Here is a 21,582-nt window from a genome sequence, read left to right on the forward strand (position 1 = left end):
AAACATAAGTATGTTACATAAGCAGATGGGTTAAAAAAAAAAAAAAGTATGGTCAAGAAGTATGACATGTAGTGTAAGCTGGATATTATTGGCCATGCAATCCATTCATCCGTAGTTCTCAGATGATCGGTTGGATGGAAACTCTGCCAAGCACAGCCTTCGTGTCTCTTGGTAAGCTTTGGGATCTTTTCCAAACAATGCACATTGTCATTTCCAGTCAACCAATCTGGACTTCCTAGACAAGTGCAAAGTAATTCTTATGACTACACAAGTTATTAATTTTGTCAGTAAAGGCAGAGAGAAACCAAAATTACACAGGCCTCATTCAAAGTTGTACTCCTTGTGGCAAAAACTGGTGCAAGTTACAAAGCTGAAGATAAATATACTTGAAGGGAAAGTAGAATGAATTATTGGCAAAATTTCTGTATCAAATGACAAGGTTTGATAGCACAAATCAACACATAGCACAGAAAAACAATTATTACGACATGTGCATTACAGCAGCAGGCATTCTCCCGTGAGTTAGAAAGAATCACTCAGGCGCATGCTATGGACCAGCACTTGACATTCAGGAGAGATGTTTTCCTTTGGGGGTTCATGATTACTTTGTGACGCATGTAGACGGTCAGAGGTCCAGGGGGCTGCGTACTGGTGAAGTCCAGCGATGTGACCAGTGGCACTTCAGAAAATGGAGGCGGTCCCCTGGGTCCCCATCTGTATACCGCTCGATTCATACTAAACATCTGGTGAGCCCCAAGGTTCTTCCTGGTCTTCTGTCAGTCCCCCAGGAAGGAATGCAAACAATGACTGCAATCAGATTACGGCTGGGATGGAATTCTTTCCAGCCTGCTTTGTGAAAAACAGGCATTCCATGCTCTGACTTGACACACTGGCGTCAGGGTAGGAGCTCATAGGAGATTAGAAATGAAGTACGACATAGAGTATTTCTTCACAGCAGTTATAACGCCAGCGAAGCCCACTAGTAAGATTTCAAGCGGCCTAGCTCAGCCACAATTGGCGCCCGTCATAGCCAGAACTTTCACTTCAGGGTCAAAATGCATGTTTTTCTTGTTCAGACTTTTTTATTATGAGAACAAAGGTCACGAAACAGTTCTGTAAAATGAATTCCTATTACCCTCTTCAATAATTAGCAACGTTTTGCCAATCTTGTTTAATCTAGCTACACTTATTTTTTCAGATTTTAAAGTAAATACTCGACATCATCTTATTTATCCTGTAAATTTTTCTGTATAGTCTAAAAGATTCTTTTTTTTTAACCACAATGCCATTACCACTTAATAAAATTAACATACTGAATATACTCAATACACAGCCTGTGTTTAAAACTCAACTGTCTCAAAATTGCCTTTTTTGGTCCACACATTCCATTTGGTTACAGATCTTAAGTCTCCTTCAACCTCTAACAGTCCTACTCCCCACCCCCCCGCAACTCCCTGCAATTTTTCACACCATTTATTTGTTGGAGAAATTAGACCATTTTTCCTGTGGTGGTGTGTTCCTATATCCCTGAATTTCCTGTAAACTCATAATTAGACCTAGACACTCAATTTAATTCAGGTTCAATTATTTTGGCATTAATACTTGGGGCTGGGTGCTCTGTATTTCCTGTTGCACCACATCTGGAAGGATATGCCATCTGGCTGTTCCACATTTAATGATGTTAAAATTGATACCTGGGTTCAGGGGTTGTTAGTCGAATTCAGCCATTGTAAAGGTTCCATTGAATGCTATCTACTACTGACCACAGTCTAATCTCATTATCATGGCACCCCCTGGAGCAACCAGTGGGGAACTGAGAACAGAAGGCCATGGGGAGGCCGCTGCAGTCATACCCCAGCCAAGAGGCAGGCAGACACATCACTAAAGCAATGTGATATGTTACGCTGTGGCAACAGTAGGGTGGGGCCAAGAAGCATCCATAAGGAATAGGAGAACAACACCACAACTGGAAGAAATGGGGGACTTTCCTAGGAACTGTCAATCCGCTTCCAAGACTGACATAACATCCAAAAGCCAGTGCCCAATGGCGAGATGAAGGCCTAGAAGCCTGGTAGCATCAGGACTGGACAAAGAGAGGTGGGAGATGGTCAGAGACAGTGGGAAAGTTCCCAAACGACAGGCAAGATTTAGAGAGGCACAGAGTCAAATACGGAGGGTAGAGTAAATCCCAGACTGAAGCAGGAATTTATAGAGGAAATGGAGGAAATGATGCTAACACAACAGAAAAAAGACCATGAAAACATAATGCCACAGCTATCACGGGATGACTAGAATGACAAAGAACAAGGGTGTCCAAGATGCCTGAGTGACACAATTCAAAGCCGAGGAAAGGTGACTGGTTGGATCATTTCCTGGTCACCGATGCTTGTCATTGGCAAAATGTGTTCGGTCCTATAGCCTGAAGCCAGACTTCAAGTGGCCAGATCTTCCCTGTTGCATTTTCCCACGTCCCATGTAGGCTCTGAGACATGTGCTTCTACGCTGTGTCCAGAATTTCCCTGGAGATGGAGTTAGGAAAAACAGTTTCTTGGAAGGCAGGCAGGCGTGAAGCCACGTCTGCACCAGCGGACAACACCAGCTGTCACCTCCACTGGGAGCCAAAGGAGACCCTGCTGTTTGCACATGTTGGCGACGTGAACGAGCTAACACGCGATGCAGTTTACAAAAGTGAAGGAATCATCTCAGGAGGAGGCCAAGGCAAGGAAAGGAAGTTAACATATTTCTGTACTGTCATTCTTCTCCACAGGCAGGTCCTGATAAAAGAGAAAGATACTCCCCCTCCAAAGACAGGGAGTGACGTTCAAGGGTATTTCCAAGGCTGTGTTCTCCACAGCAAAAACTTTCCAAGGACTCAAACTGGCAGTGGGTTTGTCTGTACAGCTTTCCTCTACCTTCCTCTTCCACTGAGAAGGCCAGTGACAATACCACAGCCATAGTCCCGCAGCCCTGGGAAAGGCCTTTTTGAAAAAGTCATTCCTTCTGTTACTGTTTTTTTGGTTTTTCCCCCTCCTTTCCTCTCTCTCCTCTCACCCAGAGCCAGTCTGAGATGCAGCAGCTGCCTGTGGCTTAGGTCAGCTCTGCTCCACACCAATGAACCGCCGATTGCTATGTTTCCTGCCTCTTTGTATTGGTGCCAGCTGCTGCACACCTGTGTGGAGGGGGAAGGAGGCTTTCCTGCATGAAAGTGTTAAGTTCTAGAACTGAAGTTTCAACACTGAGGCAAATACACAGGGAAAGCCACAGCCAACTCTGTTTCCAGACCCGCGAGTGGACCTCTTATAGGAAGTGAGGCTAAAAGCAGCCCTCTACGTAGACCAGCACAATAAAAAGGGTTTCTGGGCCTTGCGCACCTGTCATGTCCCTCAGAAATGCTATACAAAGGCCTCTGGGAGAGCATTTCAGTATTTCCCAGTCCTCTGGCCAAATGCCATCATAACAACTTCTTAATACTCCGTCTTAACATCTCTACAAGAACCAACATTCATTAAGCCAAAAATCCAATACTTATTTGCATTGATTATAACCAACGCATCCAAAAAAAAAAATCCAAGAATTATTTTGTATTAATTATAAGCAAATCTCTGAAGGAGTCACTGCCATAAGTTATTTTCAAGTGTTTAATGTTCTGGGAATATTAATGTACATGAGTTGTTCTCAGCTCCAGTCACTGTGTCCTTATTATATTATTACTTTTTCAAAAGCTGTTGGAGTAAAGAGATAATGTGAGAGTACACATTGAAATGTCAAGCTTTTGAAAAACATTCTCCTTCCACCATTAATGATTTGAACATAATATTCTAAATCCAAGGGTAACCTCCCCAAACAGAGGTTTCCTTCTGGATAATATGACATTTACATCATACAAGCATGTGGGCATTTCCACCACAGTTCATTAAAGCCAATCTAAACAGGAAATCCAGAAGAGAAGTATAAAAGCATCTGCATATGTCTATTGGCCATTTGTATGTCCTCTTTGGAGAAATATCTCTTCAGGTCCTCTGCCCATTTTTCAATTGGATTGTTTGTTTGTTTTTTGTTGTTGTTGAGTTGTATGAGTTCCTTATATATTTTGGACATTAGCCTCTTATCGGAGGCGTTGTTTGCAAAAATCTTCTCCCATTTGGTTGGTTGACTATTTTTTCAAAGGTTTCTTTTGCTGTGCAGAAGCTTTTCAGTTTGATATAGTCCCATTTATTTACTTTAGTTTTTACTTCCCTTGCCTTTGAAGTCAAATTCATAAAACCTCTTTGAACCCAAGGTCCATAAGTTTAGTACCTATGACATATGAAAAAATGCTCAACATAACTAATCATCAGAGAAATGCAAATAAAAACCACAATGAGATATCACCTCACCCCAGTCAGAATGGCTATCATCAATAAGACAAATAGTAACACGTGTTGGAGAGGCTGTGGAGAAAAAGGAACCCTCATACATTGTTGGTAGGAATGCAGATTAGTGCAGCCGCTATGGAAGGCAGTGAGGAGGTTTCTCAAAAAATTACAAATAGAATTACCATATGACCCAGCAATCCCTCTCCTGGGCATCTACCCAAAAAAATCTAAAAACATTTATCCGTAAAGATATATGTGCTCCGATGTTCACTGCAACTTTATTTACAGTGGGCAAGACATGGAAACAACCAAAGTGTCCTTCAATAGATGAATGGATAAAGAAGATGTGATACAAGATTCTGCAGTAAGAAAAGATGAAATAGGACCATTTGCGACAATATGGATGGATCTTGAGATTATTATGCTAAGCGAAACAAGTCAGACAGAAAAAGTAAGAACCATATGATTTCACTGATATATAGTATATAAAACTGAAAACAACAAAAGAACAAGACAAACAAATGAGAAACAAAACCTCATAGACACAGACAATAGTTCAGTGGTTACCAGAGGGTAAAGGGGGACGGGGGTGGGAGACAAGGGTAAGGGGGATCACATATATGGTGATGGAAGGAGAACTGACTCTGGGTGGTGAACACACGATGGGATTTATAGATGATGTATTACAGAATTGTACACCTGAAATCTATGTAACTTTACTAACAATTGTCACCCCAATAAACTTTAATTTAAAAAAAAAAGCATCTGCAAATTCGATGTGGGGAAAGGGTTCTTTCCAAATTGATCAATGCTTAACCACCAAAACCAGAATCACACCACACCGGCTGAGTCAAAAGTCTGTTTTAAATCACAAAACACAGAGAAAGAAAGGGGCAGTGCTGGTCTTGAATACACTGCAGGATAAATGGAGGCATCTATGAACCGTTCGGTCCTCAACCAAGCTTGCTTGACCCATTCTGGCCAAAGGTTAATGGGCAGCCACCCCCACATAGAAATGGTTCCACAAAACAAGATGTCCAAACATCTCTCAGGTTCAAAGTGGATGAACCATCCCAGGGCAGATTTTTGCTTCTGTTATTCCAGCCCCTTTGTGAGAGGCACTGGGTGTCCTCACGGGGCCTGACACCAAAGCCACACGGTTCCCCGGCCTTCTCGCTCCTCCTGTACTTGCACACCTTCCTCTGCTGTGGATGAGTATGCCTAGCCGACTCACACTCTGTGCTCTGCTGAAATAAAGGCTGGGAACCTCTCACACATGACAGAGGTTAATGTTTTAATTAATTTTTTTCTCCAAAAAGCCTGAAGGGACTCTGTAGTCAGAGCATTCATTTTGAATTACATTCCTAAGACAATCTGTATGTGAGAGTACCTTAAAAACACACTCGCCCCATCTCCCCTGAGCCCACAATGCCCCTGGACCCTCCCATGACTAGCACAGAATCAGTTCAGCACTTAGATCTGCAGATGGAGGAGACCCTGTATTGAATTATTCCAAGTATATGATTTTCAAGTATATTCCAAGTATATTATTCTGCTCACCTGTTCCCAGAGGGCTGCAGTGCCCTTTTCTGGTTTAAGCAGAGATCCTGAATTTTAGCAACACGTGAACCCCAGATGCATACTTGAGAGGAAAAAGTTTTAGATAGAATGAACTCAACTATAAAATCCTTGAAAAAGAAGTTCAGCACCTAAGAGATTTTATTCACTGAAGATACGCTTATTTTGATTACTGAGAGATAGCTAAAGGAGCTTAGGATTGATTTAAGCAAATATGTCTGGAACAATTTTTGAAAGTGAGAATATGAAAAGTAGAAGTGGATGCAAATTCCATGCCCCAAATTTAAGATGCAACGTTGTTTATGACTAATTCAGAAAGGGAATTTTATTAACTCAATGGGGCAGACACTTTCCAATTCCTACCAGGAAATGGATGAGTAATAAACAACTGACCATACATGTGCAATGCTCAGGAAAATGCTGGACGAGAGTGGCGTAGAGGGGCAGGAAAGGAAACCCTTCAGGGAGGGAGTATGACCCCCTCAGCAGCCACCCAGCCCAGCCCAGCGTTAGCCCCAAAGCCCGAAAGCTTTGTCTAATTCCATTCCGACTTTGATCGGCACTTGCTGAATTATGGAGGGGCCTTTAGGAGCTCAGCACTGAGCTGGAGCACAACTTCTTGAGCCCCACACCCCAGGAGAGCTTCAATCCTCCACTTTCTCCCTCCCCTGTCATCTGTCTCTGAGGTGGCAGGTCAACAGTCAGAAGAAAACACGTATCATTCCTTCAACCACTGGTTCATCTGCACATGTCAATGTTAGAGTGGTAGACAATGCGTGGAGTAGGAAAAAACCTCAAGAAATGGCCAATTCGCTTCAGGGACCTCACGAAGATCTCCACGTGTGAGGCGGCGGCTCACAGAACAGAATGCCAGCTTGGCGCTATCAGCCAGAGGGAGCCATGATCAGTGGGAGGGCAGGGCAAGTGCTCCTGAGGAAGGAGGGATCCCGGCGGACAGGGGGATGTGGAGAGGCAGGAGGGGGCACTCCAGGTTTGGCCAATAAGTGTGAGAAAGGTCTGCAGCTGGATGTGAGCGTGCAAGAGCGCACAGGCCAGACAACGAGGCCCGTGAAGGGGAGTGGCGGGGGTCCTTCCCCAGGACTTCCAGAAACAAGGCTGGGAAGGAGGGAGTGGCGTCTCTGAGGAACACACTTTAACATTTGGAACCTGGGAGTGGCTGTGGGAAGGCGGCAGCTCAAGCAAGGAGCAAGGACGCTGAGCACGAATGAAAAGGAAAACATGGGAGGAGAAGAAAACCTTGGGGGGAGAAGGGCTTCGGGTGTCATGTTTGGGCCCCTGGTTTTAGCTGTTTCTGGGGCTTAGCAATGCTTCTTGCCCTGAGTTCCATCAGACATCCTCTCACTTGTAGACTGTCTCCTTTTCAAGGGGCTAGTTCAAGTTTCTGATACAGGCAGATAAGAGTCCTAACCAACACAATGGCCTGGGAGTTCGTATTTTTAAGTCTTCTTTTCATGGGACAAAGCAGCAGTAGCCAAGTGATTAAGCTGCAAGTTACTTAGAGATCTTCAAAAACATCTTTCCTTCACTCCATGCGTTAGCCATTTCCCCCACCCTCCTCCCTTTCTTTCAATCTGTATTTATTTACTTTTATTTCTATCAGAGGCTCAAAAAGCTTAGGTAGCTTGGCCAAGGCCAGCCGGTTCCATGGTCTGCGCTAGTACCCACTACACAAGATGGCGCTTTCGTAATTGAAATGACTGAAAATGGAAAGAGGAGGAAAACAGACCATTGAGTCTACTGTGTAAATGCAAAAAAAAAAAAAAAAGATTTGTTTTAAAAATGTCACGAGGAACAGATAAGGATAAGAAAAGTAAAGAAGAGGGCTTCACACACCACGTTGAATCTCTCCCACCACTACAGAAATATAAGGGGCTAAAAAATAGGGAAATAAAATGAAGGGACAGAAAATTGCCACGGCACCAAGGCATTCTGCCTTGAAAATAAATCTGCTTCACTAAAATCTTATTTTGGAAAAGTGATTTTCGCACGTGTACACAGCAGGTCTATGACCCCATGACAATCTTCTTCAGTGACATCTCTCCACATTAGTTAATTAACAGGTGCCAGTCCCAGAGGGCGTCCACTGCAGCTGGTACTGCAAGAGATGCGAGCCATATTAGATATTCAGCACCAGTGCTATCAGGTAAATGACAACAACCAGCAGGGAACGCCTTTCATTGTCAGTGTTCTGGTGGAGAAAATAAATATGAGGACGATTTTGATACGCAGCTTTTACACATCCGATTTCTGAAAAATCTGAAGTCACACTGGAAACCAACTGACGCTATAAAGGGACTGGTAAATGCTCACTTAAATATGGACATAAAAGATGAAGCTGGCAGAAATAACCACAAAGGAAAAGAACGAGGGAAACACGGTTAAAATCAGAAGAGCATAATACTCACTCTTTACCTTCTCGCACTTGACTTCTGGATGCCCCTTGACACATTTAACCTTTTGGAAGTGCTGCCTTCTCTTGGCTTACAGGACACCCCGTTCTCCTGGGTTTTCTCCCTGCCCACTCCTACTGTTTCCTGGAGCTCTTTTCTCCTTCACCTCACAATCAAGTGTATGTACACATCTGAGGAATACCTGTCTTCCCTACTAGACCATAGATTCCGCATCGATTTGGGTTCTTCTTCTCACCTGAGGCCAACACAGCCCCTTGTGCACACCAGGTGCTGAAGACACCTGTGCCGAGTGCCCGACATTACAACATGACCAAAGAAGGACTCATTCTAGAAATTCACAGCTTATTAACCACTACAAAGCCCATTAATGCACATTATAGCTAACAGTGTAAGGAAGAAGCAAGGCCACCCAAATGAGCACACACAGGCTGCTCAAAGCTTGCTGTCACAAGGGAGGCAGCCGCCATCACTTGTGTTTGGCAGAGACAACAAGGCAGGTGGGTGGGGGGGAAGCTCTGGAGTGAAATGACAGGAAGACTTCGGGCGCACACTTGGAGAAGGTGGTTAGTACGGGGAAGCTGGAGGCGGGTTAATGGAAGCAGGGCGCCTCGTGTCACTGGTTAGGTGCCTCTGTGGTTAGTCCTGAGTTGCTAGCAGGGGCAAAATTAAGGTAGCGGACAGTTTTGGACCCAGTCCCGACCAATGTGGGCCAGGTGCTTTGGCACCCTGGGCTGGTTGGGAGTGAGAGTTCCATTTTCATATATGGTATGGACATTGTACACACACACACACACACACACACACACACACACACACGGCCTCTCAACAGGGGGGGATATCCTTTCAAGTCAGGAACTAGAAAAGGGTGGCGACTCTCATAATTTTTATTAAAAATTCTGTTGGGTAATCTAGCCAAAGAAATAACAATAACAATTAACTACTTTGATAGATAATACGCTTCCTACTTACTTAGGGAGGAAGACAACAATATTTGAAATCATTAAAAAAGATAAAGTAGAACTCTATGTACTGACATAGAAATAGGTCTATGACATATAATATGGAAAATCAAGTTAAAAAAACAATACATATAGAACAACACACAAATTATAGGCATTTAAGAGTAAATTTTTTAATTGAACACTTCCTGTTTTTCAAGCACTGTGTTGTTTTACACACGTTATCTTTACATATTTTATCTCATCTAATCTCTCATGGCCATCCCGGTATTTATTATTCCTATTACTTTGTAGATGAGAAAGTGGGGACCAGCCACAGAACAGGAAGAGAGGTGTGAAGCCCGGCAAGCTGGCTCCAAACCTGGATTCTCCCTCACTACCTACTTCTGCTTGGTAAGCTCCACCCACACAGATAACCCAGCTCATCTCTGGGGGTTGGGTTCACATTTAACATCATACACTTCTGCATTAATTAAATTTGAAAAACGCATATTTGTCGCTTTTATGATCAGAAAAGATACAGATATTTTTACATCTTGCAAAACAATTAGAAAGGATGCATGACAGTCCTCTAAGTATATTTTTTAAATAAATTTTATTGGGGAATATTGGGGAACAGTGTATTTCTCCAGGATTCATTAGTTCCAAGTAATTGTCCTTCAATCTAGTTGTGGAGGGCGCAGCTCAGCTCCAAGTCCAATTGCCGTTTTCAATCTTTAGTTGCAGTGGGCACAGCCCACCGTCGTGCGGGAATTGAACTGGCAACCTTGTTGAGAGCTGGCGCTCTAACCAACTGAGCCACCCAGCCGCCCCTCCAGAAGCTCGGCGACAGCTCGTTGTCTTCAATCTAGTTGTGGAGGGCGCAGCCCACCATCCCATGCAGGAATTGTACCGGCAACCCTGTTGCTCAGAGCTCGCGCTATAACCAACTGAGCCATCCGGCTGCCCCTAAGTATTTTTTTTCAACTGTTGTCTGAAACTTACAAAATTGCTAGAAGTGAAGAAAGACTTCTGTTTAGGGTTCAGCTTGAGTCTATGTATCGCCAAGTGAAACTCTTATTCCATTCTGACATTTTTGTGAGATTCGTTCCACCTTGAAGAAAGTTTTAAGTGTCTCAGCTATGAGAGAGCTTGATACCAAGAAAAGAAATACTCCTTGGCAGCTTGTGAGACATTTAAGTGCTGGCTTTGCCTGTCTAATTGGGATGATTCTGGCACGGGGGCGTAATGTGAAAATCAAGGACACCGAACGTGGAGCGGAGAAAACGACAAACTGTCGTCTTCCTGGAGGTCACAGACAAAGAGCAGTCTCATTTCTTTTCAGGACCACCGCCTCCCATACTTCAGCTCCACCTCAGCAATTTGGGCCTCCTCCAAACCTTACACCCCCTGACAACCCCCTTCCAATCCAAGTTACTCACTTTCATGTAAGTTTCCTACATCTCTCCCTTTCATCTGTATTTGTCAACCAAGCCAATTTCTCAATTCCAAAGGAAAACCTTCGACTGGCTTTGCTGCTCCCTGAAAAATACCATCCTACCCCTCCTTTCTTTTACTGGCAATGTAGACAAATCTGTTTGCTTTCTATTTTTTCTGTTATTAAAGTCATCATTAGAATTTTCAGAAGGTAGTTTACCACAAGTACTTTCCTCTGCTTTAGACACTGGCTTATTTCTCAGTGCCATGCTGGGTTCTCTCTCACGACCCCGGGCCGGTAATGGAACACTGTGATAGGCACAATGGGCCATTAACAGGCTCTTTCTGAAGACTGCGGCTGTCTAGAGGGCAGGGGCTGTCACGCTTTCCTTCCCTCGCGAGGCCGTGTGCTTCACAATCAGAGGCACGTCTCTCCCAGCAATGGGACCAAATCCCCCTAAAACCTTGATGCACCAACAAACAGCACCGTCTGCCTTCCTGGCACAGTCTTTTCTCCCCCGACCCCTGCCCTCCTGGGTATGAATGGATGCTGTGCCCCTGAGCTGCATCTTCCCTGGCAGGACCTGCGAAGTTCTTCTTCCCAGTTAAGAAATGTACCTACTTGCTAAGTTTCCAAGGCAGTCACACACCTGAGATCAGGACACACACCTTCTGCTGTGGGTGAGCTTCTCAGCTCATCCCACTCAAGAAAGCTTGTCCTTCAGATGTCACCTCCACCAATCTTGGCTAGCAACATCGAGTTGCTAGATTCTAATGATACAGCCTAAATCATGGAGCATTAATGCTAGTGGTGTGGCTAACATTGTTCTCACATGCATTCTTTTCCTTTCCCAACTTTGCATATTAACCCGATTCAAAGGACAGGTCTCCCAAGTCTCTCAAAATTCAAAGGACATTTTGAGGAAGAGGTCAAAAGCATGATGAGGTTTTCTACCTCTGAGATTTGAAACCTTGGTGGCAATGCCCTCTATCTCTTCCCTCTCAACCCAAATACCTGCTACCCCTTCCTGGCTGTGCCCCTTCTGCCATGTCCCTGTAAGCCTCATCAGCTCCTCTCTTGTTCCAGCTTTGACCCTTATGACCACAGACCTAAAATGACTGTGTTCGCCTCCTGGCAGTGCTCTCTGCCTCCGACCTCTATCCCACAAGGCCAGCAGCCTCACCTTGCTCAGCATCACTGACCTAAGGTCCCTCCACTGCTAAGAGAGCCCGAGCACCATGCCATCCCCTACCTGAGGCCGAGTCCAGCCAGGCATTCGAGTCCCTCCTCACTCTGGCTCCCGCCTCACCTGCCCACAGACACCCATGTCCCCTGCACCCTCATCCTTCACGCCCCACTGGGCTCTGTGCCCACTGTTCTTTCAAGCTAAGGTGGCCTCTCTTCCTCGTCTTGCCCACAGCTTTTACTTCTCTCAAAGTACATTCCAATCACTACTTTCTCCTTTAAGAGCTTCTGTTTATGCCATCCAATTTTGCAATATCATCTTGTATTTGCTACTTATCTTTCCACATAAAATGTTTCTCCCCAACCTCCACAAAGAAAGGAACTATAATGGAATGAAAAACACATTTTTAAAAATATTGAATGCATTCATTTAAATTGAACACGGTGCTTTTAGTGAGTTCTACAATGCCTATTATGGTGTTTGGAATAGAAAAGGTGTCCAGTAAATACTTTTGAATGAATCAGTAAGTACATTAATTTAGATAAGAGAGATGATAAGACTGCTGGCACTTGAGGGTATGCATTCTGCCCAAGGCCCATGTCAGGGGGTGATGCTCATCAGTGCTCACTAAATGTCGATGAGAATGACAGTGAGAAAAGTAGAAAAAGGAAGAGGAAAGTATTTTGTGAAGGTTATAAATATCACAGATTAGCATTTGCTGCAAAAAGAGAAATATTCAGGGCATTTGAGTAATAGCCACTTAGAAGACGGAAGAGATGATCACCTTTACAACAGTGACGAAAGAGGATGAGATGCCTAAGAGTAAATGTAACAAGGACTCTGCAAGGTCAACATGAAGAAACACTTGAAACATTATCAAGGACACAGAATCAGACATACCCGCAAATGAAGAAGCATGCCACGTTTTGGGATAGAAAAAGCTCAGAATCATAAATATGTTGATTCTTCCTAAATTAATCTATATATTCAAAGTAGTCACAATAAAAAAGTCAACGTGGTTCTTTTTCTTTTTTGTTTTTGAAACACGACAAGCTAGTCACAAGTTACTGTGGAGAAAATACAAAAGTGAAATAGCAAGCAAATTTCTAAAAAAGGTAAAATAGCTAGGAGCAGGAACTATCCAAATCCAATGTTTAATAACATAAAAATTAAAAGACTATGGCACTGGCATTAAGTAAATAAAATCAAAGGGAAAAGTGAAGAGGTCTGAAATCTACACAAAAATGTAAAGAAATTTAATACCGTGGCATTTCAGATCCATGGAGAAAAGATGGGACATTCACTTAACGGCATTGGTACTATTGTGTAATAAATCCTATCGTCACAACTTAAAACCAAATATTAATAAATTCCAGGTGAATCAATGATTTAAGGATCCAACTTAAATCCACAAACGTAATGGAAAAAATTACAGAGAATTTTTAAAAGATTAGAATTGAGAAAGCATTCCTAATATAACACAAAACTCAGAAGCCATAAAACATTTATAAATAATACTTAATAGAAAATCTCATAATTTCTGTAGTAAAATACAACATGAACAAAATTGTAAGTCAAACAACGAAGTGGGTAATATTTGCATAACATATCACTGAAGTCCATTTTCCCTTATTAGTAAAGAAAACTGACAAACCAATACGAAAATGCTGAAAACATAGGAGAAAAGTGGTAAAGGAAAGGAACACATACATATTTCAAAGAGAAGGAACTACAAATGGCTACTGAATAAATGAAGAGATGCTCATAATAAGTAAACTTCAAACTGAAAACAGAGAGAGGAGACTCTGACATCCAGCTATGATGGCATAACTGGTACCAAAGTAGCCCTTCTACCATAAATAATGTTAAACCTCGACGAAACATGTGACGCAACAGTTTTTCAGATATTAGACAACAAATAGCACAGGACTGATTCCTGAGAGAGAAGAGATGCAGAAAGAGCCCTAGAATCACCCTGGCACTCTGCCTGGAGGAACTTTCCTTACTAAGGCACAGGGTGGTGGGGTCCAAACAGAGCACGCCAGTCTCACTTTGTTGAGTGAGGGCCAGCAGACTGGAGACAGGCTTTGCTGAAGCAGCTAGAGTCTACCAGGTAGATTAATGAAGAGAGTGGAACTGCTCAGAGAAGGAACTTCAGAAATCTGCACAGTGGTGCCCTCCAGTCTTTGGTTAAGTACTAAGATGATCACTGGATACGATTCCAAGAGGTGTGAAAGAAAAGAGACACCCCACCTCCACCCCCAGGAGCTGTGAGTTGAATGGAGAGTCTGAAAATTGCAGAGCTGAGAGACAAGAAGCTCTGACAATTCAGAGAAAAGAGATCTTGCTAAACACTTTGAGTATTCAAGGAGACCTCCGAAAAGCCACACCTAATTAATAGACCCATGGTAACAAAAAAATAAAAGAATCAAGCTGAGCCACCAGTAAATTAAGTGACAGACAGAAAACTCAACAATCTCCAAAGGAAGACAACAAAATTAAGATTCATAATATAGCCTCCAGAATGGCCAGCATGCAATAAAAAAAGTATTATATACACAAAGCATCAGGGAAATGTAACCCGTAAGAAAAAAATACATTTAATAGAGACACCAAAATAACCCAGGTTTTTAAAGCAGCTAACAAAAATGTGTTGAAAGACATTTAAAAACGTGGTCATAAAGAATTAATAGATCAGAACTCTTCAAAAAATAAAAACCATAAACTAAATGGAAATTCTACAAAAAGTACATTCCCTGAAATGAAACATTCATTGGCTGGGATCAAGGGCAGACTACTGACTGAAGAAAACAGGTCAGGACATTAGATGACAGATCTATAGCAGTTATCCGTTACTTTATCTTGTCAAATTTGGTGATAATTTAAACATCAGGCTCAATTAAAATGGACTCTGTTACGGGTCCTTTCTCTAGGCCCACTTCATTCATTCATTCTGTCATTCTTTGGCCAATACTTTTACTGAGCTAAGAAGTCAATTCTTTTAAGTACAATAGAACATCGGTTTTCAAAGTTATTTTTATTGATAACTCCTTTGCTAGGAAACATCATGAAGAACCCCAATAAATATACAGACCAGATGAGAGCAGAGATGCTCTAGTGGAATGAAGAGAATGGTGTCGTGCTTGTGATATCCCCCTGGATGTCCCCTCCCGTCCACGGTCCCCTGAATGTATCCCGGGTAGTCAAGAGTTGACTACACTGAGCAGAAAAGTCTGAAGTAAATCTTTGCAAAACCTCAGAAGCACCACAGTAGAATTGTAGTATTTCTTGGCAACGTGGCGGCTTTTTCCTGTGTGTAGGGCACTGAGGACAGGACCCTCGGGCAAAATTTTTATTGATTGGCATAAAATATGTGGTGGGCACGTCGCCTGAGCACCATCCCCTGCGAAGTGCTAAGGGTGGGAGTTGAAGTGTTAACCTCTCCATCAGGTAGTTAAACTTGAGGATCTTTTTAGTTGTCCAGTTGTACTTTTGGCTTTAGCCCTCTGGTGAAAAATGATTAATGCATTGAGATTTTACTTAATGTCTCAATTCCACAAAAGCTTACCAACTTTGTGTCTAAGAAAATTGCACATTTCCGGGGGACAATAAGATAATGACTGCATGGCACAGTGGGGTAAAGAACCAGGTCATCTGTGGCCAGAGACTCCCTGCTGAGAAGCCCACCCCCTGTCCGACCCATGTGCCCTTAGGATGAAGGACCAATCTCTCCAGTCCCTGGAACTTTTGTGTGGCACAGTGAACTACATGCCACACCACAGCGTCTGGAGACGTTTCATCTTCTCTCTGTCTTAGAAGGTTCCTACATGGGGACCCAGCTCCATACAAGAGCACCTCCAGCCAAAGGTGCACTGGATGTCTGGCATTTGCCTGACCTTGTTGCAGGCTCCCCACCTTCCTCCAGACCTACTCGTTGACGTTAAGGAATCAGTGTAGAAGAGATCGAAAGGTCCTGTCCGCTCTAAAATTCTGAGGAAAATCCCTGCTAATGTCACAGGATACCTAATTTTTTTTTTGAAATTATCTATGTAAATTAGAATGTTGGAAAATATTAAAAATACTGAGTTCTGAAGTGGCTGAGAAATTAACCTAAATAATGTGTCTTTTTCAGATTACATTAAACTTAAAAATATATGTAATTAGCATATATGCTTTATTAAATCATTTGGTATTTTTTGGTATTTTAAAAAAAGAAGAAACCTGATGATTAATAACTCAATTTGAATATTCTACAATGACAAATAACAGTGCTCTGTTCTGAAAGAAATCTGAATCTTACTTGTGATATAGATACATTTTAAAAGCAAGGACTCTGATAAGAGGAGATAGAACTAGAAATACTGAATTCTAGAACCTCAACACTCAGAACTAGTCATTTGAATCAGCACTTTGATTTCACCTGCAGAAAAGACCATTTTGGTTGAGTCCAAACATCCAAAACCAAAGCACACAAAACACAACAAAAACACCCCCATTGAAGTAGACGCATATTTTAAATTTTTTTTATTTTGGATCATTTGATTTTGAATTAAGCCTGGATATTCAATCGGTCCCCTTCACATTGGTGTGACTCTCCCTTCCTTCCATCTCTGCCCAAACGTCTTCAATGAGAGGGCCTCCCCCAATCATCCTGCACGCAACACCCCCTGTGCTGCATGTCCCACCCCTTCTCACCCAGGTCATATATATATCTGACATATATTGACACACAGATTATTTACCGAATCTCTAATCTAAAGTGACTGGAATTACTTCTCAGCAAACACTGAAATAAATGAATATGTGAATTACTAAGTGAAGGGAAATAAAAGCCATTTCTGTTATTTGGGGCTGTAAAATGGCTCAGGTCTTTTAAATTGATGCATGCAAATATGGAAGTGTAGAGCATAACTTTGAGTTTCGTTTTCCATCAATGTCTGATAACCTACCGATTAAATCTGACAGCCTGCAAAGAGAGAAAAATCATTATTAGATCCTAACCTATCATCTATAATGACCTAAATGTAACTAATGATATATTTTATTACACATAATAGCTTTTGGAGGGGAAAAAAAATATATGGCCACAATCTCACTGTAAAAAAAAAAAAAAGTCAATGTACTCTGCTCTATATTTGAACATAGCTACATAAATATGTAGTTAGGTCTATAAACTGTAAACACATTTAAATATAATGTTTCATTTGTAGAAAGTTCATTTTGAATTTAATTGTGAGTTGTAATATAAAATTCACTGAGTCTTTGCTTTCTATCAGATATGTATGTATGTGTGTATGTATATGTTTATATATACACACATTGTATACATATACTTAGATATGCACACATACATACACGCATATCATTTTACACACACATTGTCCCTGAAAGAGAAAGAAATGAGCATTTTCTCAATGATATCTATATGCCATCGTAATTCTATCACTAAACAATGGTGATATTATCCCCATTTTACAGATGAGGAAGTAGTTCACACCTGTGCCCCAGGTGGGTGCACAAGGTCACACAGCTACTATGTGGGAGTGTCAAATGACAAACCTGTCTGACTTCCTGAATCTAAGATACACATACACCAAATGTTTACCTACTACCTGTGCATATAATCAGAATTAGACATTTTAGAAAAGTTTTTTATTGATGTATAGTTGACATAGTAAAAAGGTATCAGTATCTCAAGTGCACGGCTAGATGAAACTGACCGCGCCCATGTAAACAGCTTGCAGCATCAGAGAAAATCTCCAGTACCCAGAATCCTCTTGTACCCCCTCCAGACATTATCAAGAATTAGCTGCCAGTTTTCATAGTTTGTATAACTGGAATCACAAGTGATATTCATGAGATTCACTCTTACTGCACTGACAGTAATTGTAGCGCATGATTTTCATGGCTATGTAGCATTCTGTTGTGTGACTGCCCCAAAGCATATTTAAATATTCTAAAGTTGATGAGCAATAAAGCAGTTTCCACTTGTCATCATACGAACTGTGCTAGGAAAATCCCTATACATGTCTCCCAGTAAGGTTTTACAGTTTGCAGTATATATATTTTGTCCATTAGATTTCTTCCTAGTTATTTGAATTTTGGGGTGCTACTATAAATGTAATTAATCATCCTTAACTTTTTTTGTGTGTATGGTTGGTAGAAACATGATTTTTTATATTGATCTGATAGCAATTGATTTTTTTATACTGACTTTGTAACTGGTGACCTTGATAAATTTGCTTATTAATGTCAATACTTCATAGATTCTTTTGAATTTTCTAGGCTCACATTCACGTCACCTGAAAATAATGGTAGTTTTCTTTCTTTCTTAGCAGTTCGTATTTCTTTTCTTTCTTTATTGCACTGGCTAGAACCTCCACTACAAAATGTAATAAAAGCTGTGATGGTGCACATCTTCGTTTCTTATCTCAGGGTGAAATTCTCAATATTCCAATATTTATATGACATTTGCTGTAGTTTTATGGAGTTATTTTTTATCAAATTTTATCAAAGGCAATTCCTTTCTAATCCTAGTAAGCCAAAAGCTTTAAAAATTATAAGTAGGTGTCATATTTTGTCAAACGCATTTTCTGTAGTGCTCTTTTAACTGCCCATATAACAAAAACTAAAATAGAAACACCTGTCTCACATACATAGTACATACATTAATGTAATCATCTTAAAGTTAAATTACAAAGTACATTAACATTTTTTTATCAGTCTGCATAGAGCTCCTTCATCCTACCCTGCTGGCACTGACATTAATTAGTGTGGCGGGAGAAAGCCAGATGAGAAAATGTCAGGCCTCCAGTACAGAGAAACAGAAGCCGAAGAGAAGGTGCTCCAGGCTGCTGTATGCATCTTCCCACCCATTTTGGGGCCCTGGAGACAATTATTCCCGCTACCCAAACAAGCTGAGGATGGTGACGTGGGTTTCCTAAGTGTAGAAATCATATATTCTGGAGGAGGAAGAGTGAAAGCTGACAATGATTCATCGAATATTCTTTTCCACCTTTTGATACACACAGCAGGGGCTCTGCAGAAATCCAGGATTATGGTCATTGTTTTTCTCGGTGCTGCTGCTTTTTCCTCTTGCTTGCTTGCTTTCTCTTTGAAGTCTTCTGTCTTTTAAGATTTTTCTGTATATTTCCAGAAATTTATCATCAACTCCTTTGTTTATTTTTCCTCAAATCAATTTTCTTGCCTTCCGACCCTGCATCCGGCATTAATAAATCATTTCCCTGTTCTCTATTACTTATTTTAGAGTAATAGTTTTTGTTATTTTAGACCACAGGTCTCCAAAGTGATCGATTAAAGTGTGATTAAAAAATATTTAAACTTGCGTTATAATTATGTTTACAAGAAAAAAAAAAACACCAACAACTGGTCTTTTCACTATACATCACTTTGCTGCAAAGTGAATGCTGCTTGGGTATCCAGAGGAAAGAGTGGGGACAGCTCCACTCAGGGGGCGGAGCCAGCAGTCCCATGAGTTCTGTAAAATTTTAGCACACTGGGACATAATAGCATGTGCGCCTGATTAAATGAATGAACCAACTATATTATTTAGTTTCAACTAAATGACAATCAAAAAGTAGGCAAGTACCTTACGTCGATTCCTGAAAAAATGGGAATTGAAGGTAATACTAATAACACAAATACCATCAAGCAAACAAACAAAATTCACAGCAATTCCACTCCCTAGTTTTCCTCAGCCACAGTATGATGTTAAAAGGAATGACAACCTAATCAGAACCGAAAAGAAGTCAGCTAAAAAAATTAAATTATGAAAACTACTCCTGTAACAATGAATCTTGCTATGTATTTTGCCTTGATATTTTACCTAGAAATGATATGAATCCATCATAGTTAGAAAATTTAAAACTAAGAAAACTTTAAACTAACAATAGAAAAATAAAACTATTTCAAGTGGTTCTCACCCAGTACTTCTCAACATTTTATGAAATTAGTGACAAATAAACAGAAGCCCCTTTGAGGTTTTGCACTTTATAGTAAAAATCTAAAATCCACAAATCAAATACTTTTCTCCCCCATGGTAAAAATGCAACCTCAAACAAAACAAAACAAAACAAAAAACTCCTGAAATTTAATCTTTCTCAATAAATATTGTTGGCAACAACAACAAAACAAACATATTGCTGGAAATTTCATGCAGCAAGTATTAGAACAAATTATATGTTATATTGTGAGAGGCCAGATCACAATATAGCTACTTCAAAATTGACTCTATTCACAGTACTTCCAGATTCTGTTTCTATCAAGAAATATTCAAATATTTACTTTTTCTATGAGTCACTACAGAAAAGATGTACTAGAAGAGATATATTCTGGACCGTAAATAATTTCCCTACTAGAAATGTTTTGTGTAAGCGAAGTCACTGATAGAATACCTGCTTTGATCTGAATTTTTACAAAAATTATTCTTGCGGTAAGGTTACAGAGATAACCCCACAAGTAAAATTTGTTTTCAGCATCATTCACTTGCAAACTACAGCAGTAGGGCCACTGAATGGCATAAATACATAATGTGACAGAGGGAAAATAACCATAAAATTAACTGCATACACACATACACAACTATATGTATATGTAATATTTATGGAGCACGAACTTTGTACAAGACAACATTCTCATCTTTCTTGTGTTCATTCCCGTGTGAGTCCTGCAACAACCCCCTATGCTGGGTATTATTAATATAATTAAACCTGTTGTTACAGGTGAGGCCACTGAGGCACAGAGAAGCAAGGATTGCCCAAGGTCATAGTGAATGTAAGTTTCAGAACCAGGACTTAACCCAGGCAACCAGAATCAAGAGTGCCTACTCTCAAACACTAAGCTAGTGATGTGGTTATTTTTATAAAAACAAGATCCTAAAAACCTTTATAATATTTTGTAATGCGATGCAGTGTGGTAAGAAAAACGCGATTCTCCACTTATCTCATGGCTAAGATTTAAAAGAACGCTAAAGTTAAGTTTGTCTTAGGCAGTATTTTCTTCACTAAATGATGGTTAAGATTGTGCGATGACAAACAAGTTGTCAGTATGCTATTCAGCAGATACTTATACACACCCCTCCTTAACATACACACTTAACCTTCAAGTCCCTTCAAGGTGAAGGAGAAGTTTTAACATTGAGTGAAAAAGTTAACTACTATAAAGAGAGCATTTTGGAAAAAAAAAATGTTTGAGAAAGTTTCTAGCATCATCTGATGAGGTGGCTGAAAATACTATGAGATTATTCCTTTAAAATCTCAAATTTATACCATAAGAAAAATTAAACGAAGAAAAAGGGTCTTTAAAATATAGTCAAGATAAAATGAGCCATGACCATTATATCACACCATATAAAAGATTAATTTGAGATGTTTCATAAATATACATATGAAAGATAAATGATAAAGCTTCTTGAAGGAAGCATAGGAGAATATCTTCACAACTGTCACACAGGCAAAAATTTTCTTAGACAAGGACAAAAAGCATTAACCATAAAAAATATAAAGGAGAGTTCATTAAATTAAGAACATCTTCTCATTAAGATTACCACTGAGGGGTATAAAGGCATGCTTTTGAATTGAAGAAATTACTTGAATTTTGAACTGAATAAAGTATTTGCAACATACATATCTGACAA

At 40.7% G+C, this 21,582-nt stretch overlaps 1 protein-coding gene across 6 annotated transcripts in view; it reads right to left on the reverse strand.

Moving 5' to 3' along the window:
* Positions 1-21,582, reverse strand: part of ULK4 (unc-51 like kinase 4) — a 386,569-nt gene that overhangs the window by 120,710 nt on the left and 244,277 nt on the right. The window contains exon 33 of one of the 6 annotated variants that reach the window (XR_013994884.1): positions 606-773. The exons of the other annotated variants lie outside the window; for them this stretch is intronic. The gene's annotated coding sequence lies outside the window, so the exon portion shown is untranslated. The remainder of the gene's footprint in view (positions 1-605; positions 774-21,582) is intronic. 6 annotated transcript variants of the gene reach the window in all.

This window comes from Rhinolophus hipposideros, assembly GCF_964194185.1.
Source record: "Rhinolophus hipposideros genome assembly, chromosome: 14".
Classification (NCBI taxonomy): domain Eukaryota; kingdom Metazoa; phylum Chordata; class Mammalia; order Chiroptera; family Rhinolophidae; genus Rhinolophus; species Rhinolophus hipposideros.